This window comes from Diceros bicornis, chromosome 2, assembly GCF_020826845.1.
Source record: "Diceros bicornis minor isolate mBicDic1 chromosome 2, mDicBic1.mat.cur, whole genome shotgun sequence".
Taxonomy (NCBI): Eukaryota; Metazoa; Chordata; class Mammalia; order Perissodactyla; family Rhinocerotidae; genus Diceros; species Diceros bicornis.
The window spans coordinates 74,033,663-74,054,200 of NC_080741.1; the positions used below are offsets into that span (position 1 = coordinate 74,033,663).

Below are 20,538 nucleotides of genomic sequence, written 5' to 3' on the forward strand. Positions count from 1 at the left end.
TTTGGATTTGGTGGATAAGATTCAGAGGGTTTCAGCTTCTTCCCATCACTGAAGTTTCCAATTCTCCTGAGGGCATTTGTTGCATTTAGATCTCCTGCCATGTTTATCTTAATGCAAGGCAATTGCATCTCCATGTTCACAGGGGTGGCAAGGTGAAACATGTTTAGGGAGAAGAATTTGTAGGCTTGATAATTGTTGAGTGATTTCATTTACACACAGGACTTTGTGTCTTGGGGGGAAGAAGGAAAGCAGGCATTAGGAAAGAAGGCTCCAATTCTGAGTTAATGAAAATTGCCAAGATCTGAATTTCTCTGCAAAAACATGAATCGTACTTACACTAAACTTCCAGAGTGGAAATTACTCTGGGAGGCATGTTTCCCCTTTGATGAAATATATTCACCTGAGATTGTTTTGCTAAATAAACTAATCAACAAAATTAAGAGCAATTTGTTTTAAAAAGATAACACTTCCTAAAGTTTAACATGGACACTCTATATTTTCATATATCCCTAGAGGCTTACTTGTCATAATAGTCTGTATGCCATTTTGCATTTGCCCTTTTTCACTTAACATGTTTTTCATGTTTGAACACAGTCTTCCTGATGAACATTTTAAAACTTTCCTGGATGTTACAGACATTTCAATGACTATCTATCTACCTATATATTTTTGTTTTTAAAATCAGGCTTTAAGTTCCTGGGAGTAGGATGTCTGTGCCAAAGAGACAAAACACCATTAGAGTCGTGACTCTATAATAATATATTGTCTTTCAAAAGTGCCAGGTAATTCACCCTCCCAGTCACAGAGCAAGAGTGCAATGGTTTCAACACAAGGTTGAATCACAGGGTGTTAGGGAAAGCACGAAGCCTGTCAGATGGGTTTAACCCTTTGAGGATAGCTAGCAGGTATGAAGGTTCTTCTGCTTAAAGAAAAAGCAAAGAATGGCAACTCACACTTCTCCATGTAGTAGGGATCATGACCTCAAATGCCCTCACAGTTCTGGCAGGGAATGTGAGTTAATTAAGCAAGGTGTCAGGAAACCTGTAGGAAAAGACATAAACTATGCAAAATGGAGCGTGCATGCCCCATCCACCCCACTTCCACCCCCAGCTAAAGAGCAATTTCTACTCAGCCCCAGCTGAAATGTCCCAATTTCAAAACATTGGCCACTAATTCAAATTAAATATGTATAAAACATACTAACACTTCATAGATGAAAGAGAGGAAAGAGAAAAAGAAAGAAGGAAGGAAATAAACAGTTGTTTTGAAACCTCTGCATGCAGATTTTATAATGTACCATTTGCAATGATCTTTTCTTTATGGAAGTAAGGCAAGTCACAATGAGAAGATGCCTTGTAAAACTGATTACTGGGATTAGTACTGATGAAAAAAATACAAAATGAAAGTGCTAAGCAACGAGCAACATCTAAAATAAATCACTCATGATGATGTACGGTATGCATGCATGAAAAGCAGAATTAGATGTTGGGGTTTAGCAGATGTAATTATATAGCATGATAAAGTAAGGCACAAAAGGAGTTGAACCACTCTTTCCAAATTACAAAGCTGTAAAGCATTCAGCAGTCAAGTAGTAAAAAGAAAAAAAAAAAAACGCGTTTTACTTCTTTAATTTGTGTAACCTATTTTTTCCCCCACAACAAAATGCCTAGGATGCACAATGCGTTCACGAGTTACAGAATGACTGCTGTCCCTCTCCACTTATTTTCCAAGTGACTTAATTTCTTCAATAACATCAGCTACACAGGATAGTGAGAAGCCCTAGTTAGTGTGTCTTTTTCCAGATTTGCCTTTGTGACATGAGAAAACGTAAGTGACAGCAAGAAGGAGGGAAAAAACCCTCTAAATCAGGGTAAGATATTGACAAGGATAAAAGAGCTCAGCCCTTCAACAGCAAATTTCTCCTCATTTCTCAGTATCCTTTAGAGTTTATTCTTACGTGTTTTGGTGGAAGGCAGGAGTTATCTGATATGATGACCACTTGAAGCTGTCCACAAGGCCATCTGCTATCAAACAAAGTAAGTGGAGTGAGAGTAAGATTAAAGAGGATTTGGAGGAATAAAAGACTGACGAGAGGGTGATAAAGGCCATAAAAGAAAGCATTTTGCCATCAAGACAAAGACCTAGAGGCATTTGTTGTTGGGAAATATTTCCGGGCTAAGAATGTAAGCAAAAAGGACAACTAATAAGTTATGTAAATTGCCTTTTACTAGGATAATGAAAATCTGGGGACTGGCAGGAAGACAAAAGCAGTCCACAGATGTAAGTCATTGTTCCCTGATGTTTTTCTGCTACCCTTTGGCAGAGTCCTCGGTGCCACCATTTTGGCAACTCTAAGTACGCTTATGCTCAGCCAGTTCACAGGGCTGTCATTAAGAATGTGGGGATTTTAATTTAGATACTAGGGCAAATATTCAGGTAATTCAAGCAAAGTTAGTCTTGACCCTAAATTCGCCTTAAAGATGTCTTGATCCATAGGTGTGTTTTCCAACGAGTTATTATAATTAAACTCTTCCAGCACTAATGTTTTCTAAGCCTAGCTGATTTGATAAAACTCCTCTGTGTAGGATCCTGCAAGGCTTCTTTGGACTAGAAAAGGTTGTAATGAATAATCCTCTATAAGGTCCTTTTACTCAAATCAAACTCTCCCTTTCATCTTCTCCCCTCCTTTCCTTGATCTGAAAGTGCTCCTATGACACAAGAGGCTATTTCACATTGCATCTCCCCTCTATATCTCTTCTTCAATGCATGGGCCTGTGAATTCAGACATGAACCAGGTCATAGAGATGAATAATCTGCTCTGGAGATATTTATTGTCTTGTGGAGAGACGGTATTATCATCATCACTTACATTGGCTGGGCATTTACTGTGCGCTAGGCACTGCACTGAAGTCTTGATTGACATGCATCTCAATTACTATAGTGACTGAATGCATTATTTTTTATTCCCAATCGGAAGATGGAAAAATTGAGAATGAGAAATATGAAGTCATTTTTCAAGGTTGTGTACCTCTCAAGTGACAGATGAGGACACAATCTCAGGTCTGACTCTAAACTCTATACTCTTAGCTACTAAATAATACAAAAGATGAAGAAGAAGAAGACGATAATGATGATAGCTAATGTTTTTTGAGTAGTTTTTATGTTCCAGGCAAAGTACAAGGCACTTGACATAGATTATAATTTTGTTCAGTTAGAACAACCATCCTGCGAGGACAATAATGTTGCCACTCCCAATTATTAGATGATGAAAACCAAGATGTATAGAAATTATGCCTTATGAAAGGTCATTCAACGTGGTCTCAGTGAGCAGAGTGGGTCCCTCTTCCACAGCAGAACCAGTGCTTCTAATTTTCACCTGGCAGGTATCACATCCATCTTTGGCTTTTGTAGAATCAAAGGAATATGAAGAAATTATGTAGCAAACACAAAGGATAGCTCTGCTTGCTTGAAGTAATATGAGGAAATAATCAAGTAAAAGCAAACAAATTACCAAGAAAGTTAACTACTAATTACCTCCCCCCAACACCTTTGCAGAATTCCTTGGGGACTATCATAGTCATTCAATTGTTAAGTCAAAAGAGCTAGATCTATTTTTCCCTAGGGTCCCCTTAGAGCATCACATCGAAAGTGTGTTTGAAACCACTTAATATCAAGGGGTCTAGCTCCCAAGTAGATTGAGGTAATGTCTTATGGGTTTTAGAATCCCTGCATCCAACTGAATTCCTTGTAATCAGTGTACTTAGTAAATATTTGTTGATTTCAATTTTTGATGCTTAGGAATCAAGTGGTTAATGATTGATTTCGATTGATATAAGTAGTCTCTCATATACCCTGCGGCATTTTTTGCTTTAGAAAAAAATGGTAGCAGTATATGCTTATATTTGATTCATCAAAACAATGGTTATAATATTATTCTTTTCCCATCACATCACTGTGAAATTTATTCGAGAGCTATTGAAGGATGGGGACATGATTTAAAAGAAAAAAACAGATATGATTTAAAGGGAGGAGTAGGTTATTATTATTGTTTGTTTATTTGGAAAACATTACTGAGAGTCTATTACATGTTAGGCACTTTGGTAAACCTGGTGAGGAAGACAAAGATGTATAAAGACATAGCAGTCATTCCAACAATAAAATGTTATTTGCAAGCTTCACTATGCGGAGGATAAGCTTCTTGCATCATCTACAATTTGTCATCTACTTTAGGCTCCTCATTTGCAAAAGCAATTAATGGTCCTCTTAGCAAATGCGTAAACAATGGCTATTAAATACGTAAATACATTCATTTAACTACTCCTTTCCTTTTGCTAATAAAATACATCTTCTCTTCTCTAGTAATAAACTGCTATACACAAACATAGTTTATAGATGAACTGCACTTACACGAAAAAATGCCCTGAGTGTGCAGTGGTAGAAATGATATAGGAATCTAGAAATGAGACATTAGAAAAATTAATCACATTCTTTCAGATCTAACTGCCTGTGGTCTTCATGGTAGCATATATTACAGAATTAAAAGTACATTCATTTTCAAGACTTTTGTTACAAAAATGATGGTTTTACTCTACCTTTAGAAATTATATTTGCGTTTGTTTTTAATACTTTGTTTTAATACACTTTCTCTACGAGATGTTTCCACTCATTCACATACTGACTATAAAAGCAAAAAGAAATGTGGAGTTTAAGTTATGATAAAAAAATTAAAACCCTATTGCCAAAAAGGAAGAAGTGGCAGTTTTATTTTTTCATTGCCTTCTCTAAATAACTGCCTAATCTTCTACTTGACGCTGGCAATGTGGGTAATGAATATAAATCCCTTATATTTGTAAAACACTTGGATTTTTATTTGCAGTTGTAAGGTAGATGAAGTACCTTGGCCAAACCAACTAAAACTGGAGGATAATTTTTCTTTTACTTTATTGAGGTATAGCATACATACGTTAAAGCATGTACAGTGTACTAATCCTGAGCGTACAGCTAGATGAGGCTTTATACCTGTGTAACCACCACCCAGAACAAGATCTGGAACATTTCCAGAGCCCCAGAAATTTCCAGCATGCCTCTCCCTAGTCAATAACCAACGACGCCCCCGCCTCGCCCCTGCCACCACCACCAGCAAGTCAGAGTAACCAGCAATGTGGCTTCTATTAACACTGGTTGCTTCTGCCAGTTCTTGTATGTCATATAAGTGGAATTATGCAATATGTACTCTTTTGTGTCCAGTCTTTTTTTTTCACTCAAAATGTGAGATTCATCTATATTGTGTGTAATTTGTTGATGTGTGTAGGTTTTTTTTTATTGCTGTAGTGTATTAATTTGTATGAATACAATTCAATGTATTTATCCATTTTTCTGCTGATAGATATTCAAGTTGTTTTCAGCTTTTGTATAGTATGTGAATAAAATATTTTAAATAAAACTTTTTAAAGGTATCCATATGCTGAAACAAAGTAAGGCATACTCAAAAGACCAAAAACTAAATAAAAACAGACTGAAGCTGGCTTTAATCTTGAGAGTATTTGCTGAACTTGGTAAACCTGAGCTTCAGTTGTCACAGCTTCTCAGGTTTCATAGGACAGAACAAGCCCCTACCAAGTAGCCAGAGAAAAAAGGAGTCTAATACTAACCTCCTGCATTAAACTGGAACCCTCATTTAAGGGTAAATGAGAAGTAAACCTACCTCTGCAGGGAGCTGCCAAGAAAACTGCCCATCTTAAAATGTAGCACAAAGTATAGGAGAAGAAGAAATCCACTCTGAAATTTTATATCCCCAAGTTAGACCCATTGTGACTTTGAAGACCAATTTGTACCTCCTACTTGATCCTAGAAACCTCAAGCCAAAACTTTGTTTAAAGTTTTCCTAGGATATTGGTGCCACTCAGATACCTGGCTGAAACAATTGAAAATTCTTTCTGGGAGAATTCACTTTCAAATAAGGCCTCAAAAATTCAAATAAATTTTTAAAAATCATGAAACACACAGGAAATATGGTCCCAGAGCAAAAGTCAGCAGAAATAGACCAATAAAGAAAATCTATATTAGAATGATAAAATATAGATTATAAAAGAAAATGACGAATATGCTGAATGAAATAAGAAATTGAAAATATGAGTTGGAACAAGAGACCTCAAAAAGACTAAGCAATTTTGGAGAAAAAAGAGAACCAAACAGAACATGTAGCAATAGAAAATATAATAATTAAAAATAGGCCCAAAATAATGAAATTAAAGTATATAAATTACATTTAAACAGAGTTCCAAAAGGAGAGGAGAGAATGATGAAAAGACAATATTTGAAAAGATGACAGCAAAGAACTTTTCATAATAGATGAAAGACAATTTTTGATTCCACAGTGACAACAAAAAGAAAAGAAATAATAATAAAAATAGAACCCACATCTGTACATATTATATTGAATATGCAGGACACAAAGACAAGGAGAAGAGCCTAAAATCAGTTAGAGAGGAAAGACATGTTACTTTCAAACGAATGGCAATTGAACTGGCAACTGATATCTCAAAAGCAACAGAAGCCAGAAGGAGTAAAATATGTCTTCAATGTGCTTAGAGAGTAATTAACTCAACTTAAAATTGTATACTCATCAAAAAAATCATTTTTTAAAATTTAGATATAATTGACATATAACATTATATTAGTTGCAGGTGTACAACATAATGACTCAATATTTGTAAATATTGTGAAATGATAACCACACCAAGTCTAGTTAACACCCATCTCCATACATAGTTAAAATTTTTTTCTTGTGATGAAAACTTTTAAGTTCTACTTTTTTAGCAACTTTCAAATATACAATACAGTATTATTAACTACAGTCCCCGTGCTGCTATACATTATATCCCCATGACTTATTTAATTTATAGCTAGCAATTGGTACTTTTTAAACCCCTTCACCGATTTCACCCACAATCCACTAGTGCCTCTGGTAACCAAAAATTTGTTCGCTGTATGCATGAGCTCGGTTTTTTTATTTGTTTGTTTGTTTAGATTGCACATATGAGATCATATGGTATTTGTCTTTCTCTGTCTGATATATTTTGCTTAGCATAATTCCCTTAAGGTCCATCCACGTTGTCGCAAATGGCAAGATTTCTTTCTTTTTATCGCTGAATAATATTCCATTGTGTGTGTGTGTGTGTGTGTGTGTGTGTGTATTTATTTATTTATTTATACCACATTTTCTTTATCTATTCATCCATCAGTGGACATTTAGATTGTATCTATGTCTTGGATTTGGAAAAATGCTTCAATGAACATGGGGTGCATATACATTTTTGAATTAGTGTTTTCATTTTCTTCAACTAAATACCCAGAAGTAAATTTGCTGAATATTATGGTAGTTATATTTTTAATGTTTTGAAGAGCTTCCATATTGTTTTCCATAGTGGCTGCACAAATTTAGATTCCCACCAATGGTGCAGGAAAGTTCCTTTTTATCCACATCCTTGCCAACACTTTCCACTTCGTGTTTTTTTGATAATAGCCGTTCTAACTAGTGTGAGGTAATATATCATTCTGGTTTTGATTGGCATTTCCATGATGATTAGTGATGTTGAGCATCTTTTCACATGTTGGCCATCCATAGGCTTTCTTTGGAAAAATGTCTATTCAAATCCTCTGCCCATTTTTAATTGGATTGTTGGGATTTTTGCTATTGAGTTGTACGAGTTTTTTATATATTTTGGATATTAGGCCATTATCAGATATGATTTGCAAATATTTTCTCTCATTGAATAGGTGGCTTTTTCGTTTTGTGGATGGTTTCCTTCACTGTGCAGAAGTTCTTTAGTTTGATGTAGTTCTACTTGTTTATTTTTGCTTTTGTTGCCTTTGCTTTTAGTGTCTGATCCAAAAGAACATCACTAAGACTGACGTCAAAGAACTTACCAACTATGTTTTCTTCTACGAGTTTTATGATTTCAATTCTTACATTCAAGTCATTAATCCATTTTGAGTTAATTTTTGTGTATGGTGTAAAATAAGCGTCTAGTTTCATTCATTTACATGTGGCTGTCAGTGTTCTCTACATCATTTATTGAAGTGACTGTCATTTCCCCATTGCATATTCTTGGTTGCTTTGTCATAAATTAATTGACCATATATGTGTGGAGGTTTTTCTGGGCTCTCTATTCTGTTGCGTTGATCGATGTGTCTGTTTTTATGCCAATCCCATACTGTTTGATTCCTATAGCTTTGTAATATAGTTTGAAATCAGGGAGCATAATGTCTTCATCTTTGCTCTTCTTTCTCAAGGTTGCTTTGACCATTGAAGGTCTTTTGAGCTTCCATACAAATTTTAGAATTCTTTGTTCTATTCCTATGAAAAATGCCATTGGAATTTTGATAGAGATTTCATTAGACATGTAAATTACTTTGGGTAGTATGAATATTTTATGATATTAATTCTTCCAATCCATAAGCATGGAATATCTTCCAATTATTTGTATCTTCTTCAATTTATGTCATTAATGTCATAGTTTTCAGTGTACAATTCTTTCATCTCTTTGGTTAAATTTATTCCCAGGTATTTTATTTTTTTGATACAGTTATAAATGGGATTGTTTTCTTAATTTTTCTTTCTGATATTTCATTATTAGTGTATACAAATGTAACAAATTTTTGTATATTGATTTTGTACCTGCAACTGTACTGAATTTGTTTATTAGTTCTAACAGATTTTTAGTAGAATCTTTAGGATTTTCTGTATATAACGTCATGTCATTTGCAAGTAGTGACAGTTTTACTTTTTCCTTTCGAGTTTGGATGTCTTTTATTTCTTTTTCTTGCCTAATTGCTCTGGCTAGGACTTCCAATACTATGTTGAATAAAAGTGGTGAGAGTGGACATCCCTGTCTTGTTCTTGATCTTAGAGGAAAAGTGTTTAACTTTTCACCGTTGACTATGATATTTGCTATGGGCTTGTCATATATGGCCTTTATTATGTTGAGGTATGTTCCCTCTATACCTGCTTTGTTTACTTTTTATCATAAATGCATGTTGAATTTTGTCAAATGCTTTTTCTGCATTTATTGAGACGATCATATGATTTTTATCTCATTTGGCTAAAGTGGTGTATCACATTGATTGATTTGCAGATATTGAACCATCCTTGTATCTTTGCAAAAAAATCCCACTTGATCATAGTATATGATCCCCTTTTAATGTATTGTTGAATTTGGTTTGCTAATATTTTGTTGAAGATTTTTTACATCTGTGTTCATCAGGGATATTGGTCTGTAATTTTCTTTTCTTGTGTTGCCCTCGTCTGGTTTTGGTGTCAAGGTAATGCCAACCTCATAAAATGAGTCTGGAAGTGTTCCTTTCTCTTCTGTTTTTTGGGAGAGTTTGATAAGGATCGGTATTTATTCTTCTTTGAATGTTTGGTAGAATTCACCAGTAATGCCATCTGATCCTGGACTTTTGTTTGTTGGGAAGCTTTTAATTACTGATTCAATCTTGTTCCTAGTAATCAGTCTGTTCAGATTTCCTATTTCATCATAATTCAGTCCTGGTAAATTGTATGTTTCTAGGAATTTTTCCATTTCTTCTAGGTTGTCAAATTTATTGGCATAAATTGTTTATAATAGTCTCTTATGATCCTTTGTATTTGTGTGGTATCAGTTGTAATGTGTCCTCTTTCATTTCTGACTTTATTTATTTGAGTCCTCTCTCTTTTTATCTTGGTGAGTCTAGCTAAAGGTTTGCCAATTTTGTTTATCTTTTCAAAGAACCAGCTCTTTGTTTTATTGATCTTTTATATTGTCTTTTAGTCTTTATTTCATTTATTTCTGTATTGATTTGTTTTTCATTTCTTTTACTAACTTTGGACTTCATTTGTTGTTGTTTTTCTAGTTCCCTGAGGTGCAATGTTTGGTTGTTTATTTGAGATCTTTCTTGTTTCCTGAGGTAAGCATTCATCCCTATGAACTTCCTTATTAGAATTGCTTTTGCTGTACCTCATAAATTTTGATATATTATATTTCCATTTTCATTTGTCTCAAGGTATTTTTTGATTTCTTTTGATTTCTTCTTTGACCCATTAGTTGGTCAGTAGCATGTTGTTTAATCTCCACATATTTGTGAATTTTCCAGTTTTATTTTTGTAGTTGATTTCCAGCTTCATATCATTGTGTTTGGAAAAGATGCTTGATATGATTTAAATCTTCTGAAATTTACTAACACTTGTTTTGTGACCTAACATATAATCTATCCCGGCGAATGTTCTATGTACACTTGAAAAGAATGTGTGTTCTGTTGCTTTTGCATGGACTGTTCTGTATATATCTGTTAAGTCCATCTAGTCTACTGTGTCATTTAAGACTGGTGTTTTCCTATTGATTTTTGTCTGGATGATCTATCCATTGACATAAGTGGGATATTAAAGTCATCCATTATTATTGTATTAAGGTTTATTTCTCCATTTAGGTCTGTTAATATTTGCTTTGTATATTTAGGTTCTCCTATGTTGGGTCCATAAATATTTATAAGTGTTATATCATCTTGTTGGATTGAACTCTTTTTCATTATGTAATGACCTTCTTTAGTCTCTTATTACAGTCTTTGTTTTAAAATCTATTTTGTCTGATATAAGTATAGCTACCTCAGCTTTCTTTTGGTTTCCATTTGCACGGAATGTCTTTTTGCATCCTTTCACTTTTAGTCTGTGTATATCCTTGTATATGAAGTGAATCTCTTGTAGGCAGCATGTCGATGGGTCTTGTTTTGTATCCATTCAGCTTCTCTGTGTCTTTCAATTGGAAAATTTAGTCCAGTTACATTTAAAGTAATTATTGATAGGCATGTACTTCTTGATGTTTTATTAATTGTTTTCTGGCTGTTTTGTAGATTTTCTCTGTTCCTTTCTTCTTCTCTCACTCTCTTCCTTTTTGGTTTGGTGACTTTCTTTGGTGGTATACTAGATTCTCTTTCTCTTTTGTATATCTGCTCTAGTTTTTGCTTTGGGGTTACCTTGAGGCTTACATATGACAACTTATATTGTTATCGGCTTAAAATAGACTGTTATAAATATAAGTTTGAATGGATTCTAATGCTCTACATTTTTACTCTTCCCCCACCCATGTTTTATGTTTTTGATGTGCATTTTACATCTTTTTATCTTGTGCATCACTTAACTAATTATTATAGTTACAGTTGTTCTTACTGCTTTTGTCTTTAAACCTTCATACTAGCTTTACAAGTGATTAATCCACTACCTTTACCATATATTTACCTTTACCAGTGAGATTTATACTTTCATATGTTTTCTTATTACTAATTAGTGACTTTTTTTTTTAATGTTAAAGAATTTTCTTTAACATTTCTGATAAGGCCAGTTTAGTGGTGAGGAACTCCTTTAGCTTTTGCTTGTCTGAAAAATTCTTTCTCTCTCATTCAATTCTGAATGATAATGTTGCCAGGTAGAATATTCTTGGTTGAAATTTTTTCTCTTCCAGCACTTTGAGTATATTGTGCCAATACCTTCAGGCCAGCAAAGTTTCTGAAAAATCTGCTTATAATCTTATGGGGCTTCCCTTGTACGTAACAAGTTATTTTTCTCTTGCTGCTATTAAGATTCTCTCTTTGTCTTTAGTTTTTGATATTTTACTTATAATGTATCTTAGTGTGGGTCTTTTTGGGTTCATCTTATTTGAAACTTTCTGGGCCTGGATCTGGGTGTCTGTTTACTTCCCCTGGTTAGGGAAGTTGTCAGACATTATTTCTTCAAATAAGTTTTTTGCCCCTTTCTCTCTCTCTTTTCCATCTGAGACCTCTATAATGTGAACATTAGACCATGTGATGTCCCATAAGTCACTTAAGATATCCTTACATTTTTTCATTCTTTTTTTCATTTTGCTGCCTTGATTGAGTGAGTTCTACTGCCCTGTCTCTGAGTTCACTGATCCTTTCTTCTGCTTCATCTAGTCTCTTGTCAAGTTCCTCTAGTGTATTTTTCAGTTCAGTTATTGTATTCTTCAGCTCTGTGACTTCTATTTGGTACATTTTTATATTTTCTATCTCTTTGTTTAAGTTCTCACTGGTTCCTCCTTTCTTTTCCAGAGTTTGGTGAGCACCTTTATGAATATTTGAACTCTTTATCAGGTAAATTACTTACCTCCATTTCATTAACATGTTTTTCTGAGATTTTATTTGTTTTTTTGTTCAGAACACATTTTTCTGTTTCTTCATTTTGCTTGACTCTCTGTGTTGGTTTCTATGCATGAGATAGAACGGCCACCTCTCCCAGTCTTGAAAGAGTGGCCTTGTGTAGGAGATGGACATTATTGTTCAACCCTGCCCTAGTTCTTGGTTGTCTCTCACATCGTTGTGATTTTCCAAGCAGCATATTTTATTTTTAATGGCACCCAGTAGTTGAGGGTGTGCCAAGGCCTGTCAGTGTCCCAAAGGAGAAGTGTCAGTTAGCACCTAGATTCAGGCTGTTTGGAAGCCAGACCCTCAGGCAGCAGCTTTAAAAGTATGCAAATATGTACAGTTCCTATGGGATTTCAAGTGTAATCCTCACTGGCACCAGTGCCAGGTGTTATAGAGGTGTCCACTAGGCAACAGTTTCAAAAATTGGGGCTCCAGACAAATGCATATGCTCCTGTTTGGAAGATACTGTTGAGCTGTAGCAAGGCAGAGGGGAGGGAGACAGCAAAAATGGCACACGCCAGCCTACATTCCCTGAGAGCACCTCCGTAGGCCTCTAGATGTGTACCAAACGTGAAGACTGCCCCTTAGGCCAAAACTCTAAGACACACAAATGAGGCTTTCCCACATGTACGAAGTCCAGATACCCCTTGTTAGCCACTTCTGGGCTGGGCCCTGGGCTGGATGACTCCAAGTACATAAGCCCTTTAAAATCTGTTTCCCAGATCACTATAACCTTGTGGATTTCATGGATACCAGCCCCATTGGGTTTCAAAGCTAGATGTTTTGAGGGCTTGTCTCTTAGGTACAGATCTTAAAAGTTGGCTTGCCCCAAGAGGGGTTCAAACCCTTTGCTCCTCAGGTAGAAGCTTTGGGATTTGAGTTCCTTCCTGACTGTGGGTCGCTGCACTGGGGAGTGGGTTTTATGAGGAGATTGTGTCCCAGCCTTTCCTATCACTTCAATATGGGTCTTCTCTCATTCATCCAATGTGTAGGAGTTGCTCAGCCTAGTTTTAGTTTTTTTCAGAGAAAGTTTTTCCATATATAGCTGTAAATTTGGTGTGTTTGTGGAAGGAAGTGATTTCAGGATTCTCATACATCATCATCTTGAATAAGAATACTATTTTTAATTTTTTAAAGAAACTCCATGCTGGGCCGGCCCGGTGGCTTGGCGGTTGGGTGCACGCACTCCGCTGCTGGCGGCCCGGGGTTCGGATCCCGGGCGTGCACCGACGCACCGCTTCTCCGGCCATGCTGGGGCCGCGTCCCACATACAGCGACTGGAGGGATGTGCAGCTATGACATACAACTATCTGCTGGGGCTTTGGGGGAAAAAATAAATAAATAAAATCTTTAAAAAAAAAAAGAAACTCCATGCTGTTTTTCATAGTGGCCACACCAATTTACATTCCCATCAGCAGTGCACAAGGATTCCCTTTTCTCCACCTCCTTGCCAACACTTGTTATTTCTTGTCTTTTTGATAATGGCCATTCTAACAGATGTCAGGTGATATCTCATTGTGGTTTTCATTTGCTTTTCCCTGATGATTAGTGATTTTGAGCACCTTTTCATGTACCTGTTGGCCATCTTTATGTCTTCCTTGGAAAAATGTCTATTCAGATCTTCTGCCCAATTTTTAATTGAATAGATTGTTTATTTTTTGCTAATGAGTTCTTTATATATTTTGGACACTAACCTTTTATCAGATATATAGTTTGCAAATATTTTCTCCTATTAAGTAGGTTGCCTTTTTATTTTGTTAATGGTTTCTTTTGGTGGGCAGAAACTTTTTAGTTTGATGTAGTCCCACTTACTTATTTTTGCTTTTGTTGCCTTTGCTTTGGTGTCAGATCCAAAAAATTATCACTAAGACTGATGTCAAAGAGATTACTGCTTATGTTTTCTTCTAGCTGTTTTATAGGTTCAGGTCTTGCGTTCAAATCTTTGATCCATTTTGTGTTAATTTTTCTGTATGGTGTAAGATAGTTGTCAAGTTTCCTTCTTTTGCAGGTGGCTGTCCACTTTTCCCAACAACATTTATTGGAGCCACTGTCCTTTCTCAATTGTATATTCTTGGCTTCTTTGTTGTAAATTAATTGACCATATATGTGTGGGTTTATTTCTGGGTTGTCTATTCTGTTCCATTGATCTGTGTCTCTTTTTATGCCAATACTATACCGTTTTGATTACTATAGCTTTGTAAGATAGTTTGAAATTAGAGAGCATAATGTCTTTAGCTTTGTTCTTCTTTCTCAAGATTTCTTTGGCTATTCCAGGTCTTTTGTGATTCCATACAAATTTTAGGATTCTTTGTTCTATTTATGTGAAAAATGCCATTGAAATTTTGATAGAGATTTCACTGGACCTATAGATTGCTTTGGGTAGTATGGACATTTTAATAATATTAATTCTTCCAATCTATGATCATGGACTATCTTTCCATTTATTTGTGTCTTCTTCAATTTCTTTTATCAATATCTTATAGTTTTCAGTGTATAAGTCTTTTACCTCCTTAGTTAAATTTGTTCCTAGATATTTTATTCTTTTTGTTGCAATTGTAAATGGGATCGTTTCCTTAATATTTCTTTCTGATAGTTCATTATAAGTGTATAGAAACACTACAGAATTTTGTATATTGATTTTGTAGCTACAACTTTACTGAATTTGTTTATTAGTTCTAATAGTTTTTTGGTGGAATCTTAAGGTTTTCTATATATAACATCATGTCATCTGCAAATAGTGACAGTTTTTTTTTTTTTTCTGATTTAGATGACTTTTCTTTCTTTTTCTTGCCTAATTGCTCTGGATAGGACTTCAAATCAAAGAATATCTTTTAAAATATAGGTGAAATCAAGATCTTTTGAAATGAATAAAAACAGAGAGTTTGCCACTGCCGACTTATATTTGAGGGAATTAAAAAATATGCACTATAGGTAGAAAGAAAATGATTCCAAATGAAAGGTGTAAAACAGAAGAAAGAATCAAGAATAATAAGTGTTGTAAGTATGCAGACAAATCTAAACAAACATTAACATTACACAATAAAATCTTATAAGTAAAAAAATGAGAACAAATAGACGACTGTAGTGTATAAATTGAGAGGGAGAGTAATTGTAGTTAAAGTGTTCTAGGGGCTTCGTGTTTGGGGGAAGGGTAAAGGTATTGATTAGCTTTATGTTTAATAATTAAGTGTAGATGTTAAGATTCAAGAGTAACTATAACAGAATAAAAATAAAAGCTAACTTCCAAACAAGTAGATGGAATATTGAATGAGAAAAGAAGATATAAGATAAAAGAAGGAAAGAAAGAATAGAAAACATAAAAAGAAGACAATAGAAAATACAAAATAAGATGATAGAAAAAAGTACCAAAATATCAGTAATTTTAAACGGATTAAAAGTTTTAGTTAAAAGACAGATTGTCAAAGTGAATTAATAAAAATTCTAGCCATATGCTGTTTGTAAGAGGGAGATCTAAAATCTGAAACAGAAAGTTTGAAAGTAAGAGAATGGAAAAGACTTATTGATCAAATATAAATTTTAGAAAGTTGACATATCTATATTAATATAAAACAAAACAGATATTAAGAGGAAAAAGCATTATCAGAAATTAAAGGGTAACAATTTGAAAAAAGGCTCAATACAGAGGAAAATATAACAATTCCAAATGTATATGTACCTATAAATGTAACTTCCAAATATATTAAAGAAAAAATTAACAGAATTATTGAAAGAAAACCCAGAAATAGACCCACACAAGTACACCCAACTGATTTTTCACAAAGATACAAAAGCAATTCAATAGAGGCAGTGTAATCTTTTCAACAATTGGTACTGGAGAAATTGAATATCTACTGATAAAAAAATCAACCTTGACCTAGACCTCACACCTTATACAAAAATTAATTCAAAATAGATTGTAGATCTAAATGTAAAACTTAAAACTACAACACTTTTAGAGGAAAACAGTGGAGAAAATATTTGGAATCGAGAGTTTGGTGAAGAGTTCTTAGACATAACAACAAAAGCATATTCCATAAAAGAAAAAAATCAATAAACTGGATTTCATCAAAATTTAAAAAATTTTGTTCTGTCAAAGACCTTATTAAGAGGATGAAAAGATAAGCTACAGGCTGAGAGAAAATATTTGTAACTCACATATCTGACAAAGGACTCTTATCTATAATATACAAAGAATTCTCAAAACCCAACATTAAAAATCAAACAATCCAATTAGAATATGAGCAATTGGACATCAAGGGACATTTCACTATAGAGGATATACAGATGGCAAATAAGCTACAAAAAGATGTTCAACATCACTATACATTAGGGAAATGTACATGAAGACCACAATGAGATATCATGGTCTATTCTATTAGAACAACTTAAAATAAAAATTATTGACAATACTAAATGCTGATGAGGATGCTGAGAAACTGGATCTCTCATCCTTTGTTGGTGGAATATAAAATGGTGCAGCCACTCTGGAAAATAGTTTGACAGTTTCTTAAAAAACTAAACATGCACCTACCATATGACCTAGTAATCACACTTCTGTGCATTTATCCAGAAAAACTGAAATGTATGTCCACACAAAAATCTGTACACAAATATTTATAACAGCTCTATTTGTAGTAGCCAAAAACTGGAAGCATGCTCCTGAGTAGGTGTATGGTTAAACAAAATGTAGTACAACCATACTATAGAATGCTACTCAATAATAAAAAGCAATAGTTAATACACTCGACTTGGATGGATCTCAATGGTATCATGCTGAGATTAAAAAGCCAATCTCAAGGTGCCGGCCCGGTGGCGCAAGCGGTTAACTGCGCTCTGCTGCGGCGGCCCGAGGTTCGCTGGTTCAGTTCCTGGCGCACACCAACGCACTGCTTGGCAAGACATGTTGTGGTGGCCTCCCATATAAAATGGAGGAAAATGGGCACGGATGTTAGCCCAGGGCCAGTCTTCCTCAGCTAAAAAAGAGGAGGATTGGCAGATGTTAGCACAGGGCTGATCTCCTCAGAAAAAAAAAAGCCAATCTCAAGAAGTTGCATACTTTAACGTTCAAATTATATAACGTTCTCAAAATGGCAAAATTATACAGACAGAAAATGGCTTAGTGGTTGCCAGGAGTTAGGATAGATGTGACTGTAACAGGGCTGGCAAAAGAGAGATCTTAGTTGTGATAAAACAGTTTTGTTTTTTGATTGCCATGGTATCAGTGTTACAAGAATCTACACGTTATTAAATGACACAGTCTGTGTGCACATATTGCACCAAAGCCAATTTGTTGATTTTGATTGTGTACTATAGTTACGTAGAATATAACCATTGGGGGGAACTGGGTGAAGTATAGGTAGGATCTCTCTGTACTATTTTTGCAACAACCTGGGAATCTGTAATTATTTTAAAACAAAAAGTTACAAAATGAACTAGATAAATCCACCATCATAGTGGGAGACTTTTCACATTTCTATTAAGAATTGATAGCACAAGCCGAAAGGGAAGAATAAATAAAACAGGAGAAAAGAAAAATAAAATAAAACTTGTTATAGAAGATTTGAACAACTCAATTAAAACACTTGTTTTATGGATATATGCATATAAGACACTGAATTCAACTAATACAGTATGAATATTGCTTTAAAGCACACTTAAATCATTAACACACAGACACACACACACCCCCTAGCATCATATAGCAGCATAAAGCAAATATCAACAAATTTCAAAAAAATCTGATCAAGTATAAACTACATTCTCTAACCATCATATGATCAGTAATAAAAAGAAAACTTGGAAAACTACATATATTTGGAAATTAAGAAGCATGCTTCTAAATAATTAATGAGTCAAATAAGAAATCATAATAGAGATTAGAAAAAATTTCGCTGAATGATAATGGCATATAAAAACTGATGTCATGCAGCTAAAGCTGTGCTTAGAGAAAAATCTAGCTTTAAGTGCTGTAGAGAGTAAGAAAGCCTAAATATAAATGTATTAAGCATCCATTTCAAACATTATGAAATAAACTACTGGATAAACCCAAGGAAAGCAGAAATAGGAAATAATAAAGATAAGAGCAGAAATTAATGATATATAAAGCAATGATACAGTATTCTCAACAAAACCAAAATTTGGTTCTTTACAAAGACTACAAAAATTAACAAACCTCTGTGGCAAAATTGATCAAGAGAAAAAAGAGAGGAGTAAGGTTCAATTAAATGACATTAGGATTGAAAAAGGGGATAGATATTGCAGACATTACAAAATAATAAAATATTTTGAATCCCTTATGCTAATAAATTTGAAACTTGGATAAAATTGATAAATACCTAGAAAAACATGACTAAGATAAATTGCCTGAACAAATGGGAAATCTGAATTTTTTTTTAATAACAGATTACTAACTCTAAGGACAAATAAATGGTTATAGGAATATTCTTCTTCCCTTCCTCCTAGCTTGAGCAGAAAAATGACAAGAGGACTACGATTGCTTTTGGTTTTGGATGTATGCTAATTCCCAAATCAGTCACCAGAGCAGTGGGATAATGGGATGATGGCCCAGATAAGCCTCTTATCAGTCCCTGGGGCCAGATTACAGGAGCCAGTTGAGGGAGCTACAAGTGCTATCAACACTATCAGTAGGAAAGAAATTTCTCAAAGGTACAAAAAGGGATGAGGGGGTTTGTCCTATTCACCTGAAGACTTATAGATCATCCCCATCAACATTCATATTCTAGTTCTGCAACTGTAAGATTCAACTGGCACCTGACAATGTACTCAAGAGTTCCCCAAAGGTGAAATGAAAACACCCATAGCTTCCCTTACACATAAGCGCAGAAGTGGTTTGTCAGTTAGATGTTTGATTATAGTGCAATGGAAGATAGTGTGCTTTAAAACCTTAGCTATAAGGCTGTAAAGAATTTTCAAGAAACCATCTATAATATGGTAAAATAAACTCATCTTAATTGAAATTTCACTTCAAACTCGGGGCATTCTATTCTTTACATAAAATCAATTCATTTATAAACCAGTTTGCTCCTTTAAAAATGGAAAAAGAAGGAAAAAAAATGCAGAAATACATAAGGAAAGCTAACTGAGACACCAACCGTATTAGAAGACTCAGGTTTTGGGCTGATATTTGACAATGTCATATCATTTTCATTCTCTAGTCATTTGTTTCCTGTCCTCGTCAAATCTGTAAGCTTTCTCAAGTTTCTTGAAGCTTTCATCAATACTAGAACAGGGGCCGCTGCGCCATGAGCAGTCACATCAAAGACCATTAACAAAAGATCAACTCATGCCAAGGAAAATTCACAGAGCACAGAAAAAGATGCTCATTTCTTGGCTGTTTATTTCTCTGGATACCACATCGATTTTCATGGCAGTATCTTTTATTTATTATTTGTTGATTGTTGGTCTTACAACCCTAAGGAATTTTGAATTTCAGCAACTCAGCTCTATTTCAGATAAAGCAAGGTGAAGCAAGATATCTCTCAAGTTAATTTCCCACGATTTTCTTTCCTCATAATCTGAGCTCCTTTAACAATGCAATGATGTTATTCAATCTCTTTTATGTCTGTGCACATTTGAAAAAATATTTTTATATATGTTGTCAAAAAAAATGGACTTGGGGGCTGACCCGGTGGCATAGAGGTTAAGTTCACATGCTCTGCTTCCGCGGCCCGGGGTTCACAGGTTCGGATCCCAGGCGTGGACCAACGCACTACTTGTCAAGCCATGCTGTGGCGGCGTCCCATATAAAATAGAGGAAGATGAGCATGGATGTTAGCCCAAGGCCAATCTTCCTCAGCAAAAAGAGGAGGATTGGCAATGGATGTTAGCTCAGGGCTAATCTTCCTCAGGAAAAAAAACAAACAAAAACAAAAAACTGGACTTAGGAAACATTGTATGCATTATTTTAACACGTAAATATTGAATATCTATTCTGTGCAATGCATTTTGCTGGATGTAGGGCTGAAATTTCTTTTTTTTCAGGAAATAGCGTAGCAGTGTAAGTGGCAGCATCCAGTGAATTTTAGAAGTGGAAATTTTCCCAATTATTTTATTCTCTTGAGCAAGTTGGCATTCATTCATTAATGTATTCATGTGTAACAAACATGTCCAGAACATTCTTTTTTATGCGGGGTCCCATAGAGGGACTTAACATTCTATATCTTAATTTCCTTAACTATAAAGTGGGAATGATAATAATAATATCTCACTCGGTTGCTACCAGGATTAAATGAGTTAATGTATCTGAAGCATTGAGAATGGGGTCTGGCACAGGTAAGGCCTCTGTGTATACTGACCATTGTTTTAGCCTAGGTTGTCTCTAAGAAG

The 20,538-nt window shown here is 34.7% G+C and overlaps 1 long non-coding RNA gene across 1 annotated transcript in view; it reads left to right on the plus strand.

The window, feature by feature from the left end:
- Positions 1–20,538, plus strand: part of LOC131418761 (uncharacterized) — an 88,195-nt gene that overhangs the window by 9,743 nt on the left and 57,914 nt on the right. The window contains exons 2-3 of the long non-coding RNA XR_009223031.1: positions 9,895–9,948; positions 12,100–12,141. This is a non-coding gene — a long non-coding RNA (uncharacterized LOC131418761). The remainder of the gene's footprint in view (positions 1–9,894; positions 9,949–12,099; positions 12,142–20,538) is intronic.